Source organism: Pyxicephalus adspersus, chromosome 1 (genome assembly GCF_032062135.1).
Source record: "Pyxicephalus adspersus chromosome 1, UCB_Pads_2.0, whole genome shotgun sequence".
NCBI classification, from domain to species: Eukaryota; Metazoa; Chordata; class Amphibia; order Anura; family Pyxicephalidae; genus Pyxicephalus; species Pyxicephalus adspersus.
The window spans coordinates 2,646,075-2,652,205 of NC_092858.1; the positions used below are offsets into that span (position 1 = coordinate 2,646,075).

The following is a 6,131-nucleotide window of genomic DNA, read 5'->3' on the forward strand; positions in this document are numbered from 1 at the left end:
CCGAGAGAGACAAACCACCAACTGTCCACTCATCCCAAAGACAGAGAGAGACAAACCACCAACTGTCCACTCATCAAATAGACCAAAAGAGACAAACCACCAACTGTCCACTCATCATATAGATCGAGAGAGACAAACAACCAACTGTCCACTCATCATATAGATCGAGAGAGGCAACCCACCAACTGTCCAACCATCACATCGACCGAAAGATACAAACCACCAACTGTCCACTCATCACATAGACTGAAAGATACAAACCACCAACTGTCCACTCATCCCATAGACAGAGAGAGACAAACCACCAACTGTCCACTCATCATATAGATCGAGAGAGAGAAACCACCAACTGTCCACTCATCATATAGATCGAGAGAGACAAACCACCAACTGTCCACTCATCATATAGATCGAGAGAGGCAACCCACCAACTGTCCAACCATCACATCGACCAAAAGATACAAACCACCAACTCTCCACTCATCACACAGACCGAGAGAGACAAACCATCTACTTTCCACTCATCACAAACTACCAACTGTTCACTAACGGAGACCCAGCAAGACTAAACATCCACCTATCACGTAAAACAAGAGACAAACCGCCAACCATCCATTCACCACCAATACCATGAGAAGAATATAAACAAACTGTTCACTCACTACAGAGATTGAGAAAAACAAACCACCAACCATCCACTTATCATGGAAAAAGGGAAAAACAAACTGCTGATCATCCTCTCATCACATAGACCAGACACAAACCACTCATCGCTAAATCACCACAGAGACCCAGAAAGACAAAACTACCAACCAGCCACTCACCAGAGAGATGAAACAAGACACACCACCAGTGCTTGAGAGTGACAAACCACCTACCATCCACATGAAATGAAGACCAAATGTTAAAAACCACCTACTATCAACTTATCATTAAGATAGAAAGACAGAAACTGCCAATTGGATCCTCAACAGAGAGATGGGGAAAGAATCCACCAAATGGTGGGCTTGAGAGATATAAACAACTAACTGTACATTTAACAGTCACAACAGTGATGGAATAGGAGAATCCACCTACGGTCCACTTACCACAGAGATAGACAGGAACAAATCATCTACCTTTCACTGACCAGAGAGGCTGAGAGTTACAAACCACTAACTGTCCATTCATCAAGACTCAGAAAAACCATGCCACCAACTATCTACTCACCACTACCACTACTACAGAGACCAAGAAAGACAAACCGTCAACTGTCCACTTACTACAAAGACCCAGAAAGACAAAACTGACAACCATCCTGCCACCAGTGTTTGGGAGTGACAAACCACCTACCATCCACAAGAAATGGGGACAAAATGTTAAACACCACCTAGTGTCTACTTACCATTAAGATGGAAAGACAGAAACTGCCAACTGGATCCTCAACAGGTTGAGAGATGGGGAGAGAATCCACCAATTGTTGAGATTGAGAGATATAAACAACTGTCCACAGTCACAACAGTGAAGGAAAAAGAAAATTCACCTACAGTCCACTTACACAGAGATGGATAGGAACAAATCACCTATCTTTAACTGACCAGAAACTGAGACTGAGAGTTACAAACCACCAACTGTCCATTCATCAAGACTCAGAAAAACCAGGCCACCAACTATCTACTCACCACAGACACTAAAAAAGATAAACCCCAAGAAAGACAAACCCCCAACCGTCTACTAATCACAGAGACCTAGAAAGACAAACCACTAACCGTCCACTTACCACAGAGACCTAGAAGGACAAAGCACCAACCGTCAAATTACCAATTATCCAATTATTGGGTAGAAAAAAACCACCACAAGAAAGACCAACCAACATTTAGTGATAGGACAAGATTAGCACCAAAGGAGCAAAGGGCATCTTTCACCCAAGTTGTAGACCGAGTGGGACAAACCACCAACTGTCCATTCACCACAGAGACTGAGAAGAACTAATTGCCGACTGTATACTGACCATGGAGGACAAGCCATCCAATTACCACAAACCACCAACCATCCACTAACAAGAGACAACCACCAGAACAGGACAAGGTTCTTCAGGAGAAAAAGCCAATGAGCACCTTCCACCCATGAGCTGTAAGATGAGAAGGACAAACCACCAACCCTCCACTCCCTCAACAAACCAAAAGGAACAACCAACCTACCAACCACCCACCCATCACAGAGACTAGGGGGCCACTTTATAAATCAGTGCTATGGCAAACCAGTTGGTGGTATTTTTATCAATTTCTTAAGACGTGAGGACTTTGGCTTTGGTGAAATTTAAAGCATATGAAATATATTGGAGGAAGAAGTCATGAGGTGACTCCATTTGGACCTGTCAGTGCGGTGGCAGATGTGGCCATCCGTGGGCCCCTGTGCAGATCTGACTTGAGGCCCCTGTTGGCTGAGTGTAAACTTTGCACCTTCTTATGGCCATCCTCGTATCAGTGAAATTGGCCATAGTGCAGAAATGTAGATTCTTCCACGGAATCAGTTCTGTGGAAATGCCCTGTTCATCCCTAATCCCTATTCTATCCTAACTGAAAAATGATGTTTTTATTTTAAATTTATATCAAAATGATAACAAGGAACTTTCCCTATTTGCTTTGTTAATTATCCCCTTGTAGTAGGTTATTTCTGTCCAAAAATACCAATGGAGACAATGCAAAGATGCATTTCCTGCGCCTGTCGTGTCATCCTGAACCACTTCGGGATTGTACAATTTTCTCAGCGTTTAGACGAGGAATCTTCCCGTGTCTGTGGGATATTCAGCCCTCTGTAGGAAATCCTGGCCTTGGTTTGTGAAGGGTTAGCCGGGCGTGGCCAGGATGCAGCCCAGGTAACAATGCAGCATTGCACCTCCTCTGCCGACTTTGTGTGTCCAGCACTCTGCTGGGGGGGGATTATTGAGATGTCTGGGTGACACCAGGGGGTGACAGCCTCACTTTCCACCAGGGGGTGACAACCTTACTTCCCTTGTTACGTGTGATCAGCCCACATATCACAATCTGATTGTACAATGTTTTAGATTTATGGCCTAGACTGGGAATCAATCTGTATCCAATCTCACCATTTTTAGGGGTCTGATTTTGGTTGGGTGGATTGGTGATATATTGGTGTAAGGGCCACTAGACAACCCCCCAACCCTCCTCCCCCTTATCTGTCATCCTGGGAAAATTGTGGTCACTCAAGTCGAATAGCCAACCAGCTATACTAAGCTATCAGGCGATCTCACCATTCATGCTAATTCAGGATTCTGTAAAAGACACGATTGGTGATCATCTGATGCTTGCAGGTCCAATCCACGTAAATTATACCCTGACCTGCCACCATATACAGCAACAGATTCCTAAAAAAGCCGGAGCCCCAATCGGTGTCTTTGCCTAGGCTGCGGTAAAGTCATCAATCTGCTGCAGGCAGGGGGAAGCATTTTCCCAGTCTCCCCTCTAGTGATCAGATTGCAACATTGTATCTTTGCAGCAGGTCACATGACTACATGGCCATGTCACCTCTGAGCATCTCATAGGAAGGTGGATGGTGACCCCAGATGATGCCTAAACAAGGGTGGCGCTGTCCTTACAGCCAGGAACACAGGTGCAGACATTTGGGTGTGGGGATAGGGGGGTATTGTGATCTCAGGGAGGGGTAATATATATATAACGTGCTGCACAATCACATGAAAGCTATCTGATGACAGGTCCACTTTAAAGATAAGATTACTTTCCTACCATTGACCCCTCTGAAGGTTAGCCAGGTGCCTGCATTGCATTGTGGGATTGGTGGGGGTAAAGCTGCTACAGTTTGATTGTACAATCTCCTATGAAATGATTGGTCAGATAAAAATTGAATGTTACAAAGTTATGGGAGATCCATAAATTATTGTCCAATCAGATTGTATAGAGTATGATCCATAATTGATTAAACGAATATAACATGGATGGAAATGAAGGAGAATGGCATATTGTATTCCCGACATGGAGGGGATTGGTCTGAGGGGCTCCCAGGGGCCCTTGCTGGCTCTTTGCTGCTTTGTCAGAGAGTTTTATGGCTGGGAGCCTCTAATTGGTTGATATGGAAACCCTGCAAAGTTTGCATGCCAGCAATTGTGTGCAAATCACCCCCTGCTATTGTCTGGGGCCACACACAGAGGACAGCTGCCTGCAGACCAGAAAGAGACCCCCATCAATGGGATTCACCCATCAATGGGATTCACCCAATCTGATTGTCTGAGACAGCCAGCTTGGGATTCTGGACAGCATTATACCCGATCGGTATGGGCACCACTTGGGCACCGCCAACATCCCACAGCTATCTGACAGATTAGAATTGCCCCAGAAGGTAAGAAATCTCCAGCAGTTCTCTAATGTGATTCCAAGTGATGCGTATGCATGGCGGCAATGTGTGATATGTATGGGTTGGTGCACATTGCCAGATCGCATGCAAAGCGTTGCAGTGCCATGGATTGTGAATGCCACCCCAATGCACCACAAGGCATTGTACGGGAGACCCCAATGCACCACAACGCACCCCAATGCATTGTACGAGAGACCCCAGCACACCCCAGCGCATTGTACGAGAGACCCCAACGCATTGTACCAGAGACCCCAATGCAGCGCAGTGCATCCCAATGCTGGGAGTGGGTTGGGCTGTATGGGCTGGTTGGGGACATGGGTAAAGATGGAGGTGAGTATTGGATACCATAACTATATTACCATTACTATATAATCTTCCCAAATTATTTCCAGAAATGTAAAACTCTGCAATGAGGAGTCTGGGCTGAAGAGCTGACAATCTAATCATGAGACCCCCAGAGTCCCCTCTCTTACCTGAGCAGCCAGCAGAGGACATGTCAGCTCCCCGCACCGCAAACACTGCTGGTTACTAACAACAACTCACAGACTCCGGATACCTGTCTGCCAGGATGTCACCAGAGCGGGGCGGAGCCACCGACAGGTGCAGAGCTGGAGACACACAAAGGGGAGGGGAGGGGAGAGTGCAGAGACAGGAGGAGAGTGCAGAGACAGGAGGAGAGTGCAGGGACAGGAGGAGAGTGCAGGGACAGGAGGAGAGTGCAGAGACAGGAGGAGAGTGCAGGGACAGAAGGAGAGTGCAGGGACAGAAGGAGAGTGCAGAGACAGGAGGAGAGTGCAGGGACAGAAGGAGAGTGCAGAGACAGGAGGAGACTGCAGAGACGCCAGGAGGGTGCAGAGACACCAGAAGGGTGCAGAGACAGCAGGAGGGTGCAGAGAAATGAGGAGAGTGCAGGGACAGCAGGAGGGTGCAGAGACAGCAGGAGGGTGCAGAGAAATGAGGCATTTTCTTTGTGGTTGGAAGGGCAGCAATCTGTACAGGGGTGGTATTAGGGGAAGGCAAACTGGGCTATTGGCCAAGGACCCCCACATTCTACAGGGCCTGCACCTGCTACAGAGACTGCCACTTCTTCAGGGCCACCATCTTCTCCAGAGCCCCCACATTCTTCAGGTCCTTCACCTTCTTCATGGCCTCCACTTTTTACTGGGCCCCCACCTTCTCTATGGGCCCCATCTACCTCAGAGTGTCTACCTTTTTCAGGGTCCTCATCTTCCCCATGGCGCCCACCTTCTGCATGGCCTCCACCTCTCCCAGGACCTCCATCGTCTCCAGGGCCTCCTCCTTCTCCAGTAGCTTCTCTGGAGCCCCCACCTTTCCCAGATCTCGACCTTCTCTATGGCCCCCACCTTCCTCAGAGCCTCTACCATTTTCAGGGACCTCATCTTCACCATGGTCCCCACCTTCTTCAGGACCCCTACCTTCTTCAAGACCTCCACCTTCTCCAGGACCTCCACTTTCTATGGAGCCCCCACGTTTCCCAGGATCTTTGCCTTCTCTAGGGCCCTCACCTTTCCCAGGACCTTCACTAGGGCCCCCACCTTCTTTAGGACTTCCACCTTCTTCAGGACCCCCACATTCTCCAGGTCCTTCACCTTCTCGGGGGCCTCCGCCTTCTCCATGGCCTTCATCTTTACCAGGACCTCCACCTTCTCCCAGGCCTCCACCTTCTCCAGGACCCTCACCTTCTCCAGGGTCTCCACCTTTTCCAGGGTCCCCACCTTCTCCAGGACCCTCACCTTCTC

At 48.1% G+C, this 6,131-nt stretch overlaps 1 protein-coding gene across 1 annotated transcript in view; it reads right to left on the reverse strand.

Moving 5' to 3' along the window:
* Positions 1-4,907, reverse strand: part of LOC140323340 (uncharacterized) — a 12,825-nt gene extending 7,918 nt beyond the window's left edge. The window contains exon 1 of the mRNA XM_072400313.1: positions 4,845-4,907. The gene's annotated coding sequence lies outside the window, so the exon portion shown is untranslated. The remainder of the gene's footprint in view (positions 1-4,844) is intronic.
* Positions 4,908-6,131: the final 1,224 nt, after the last annotated feature.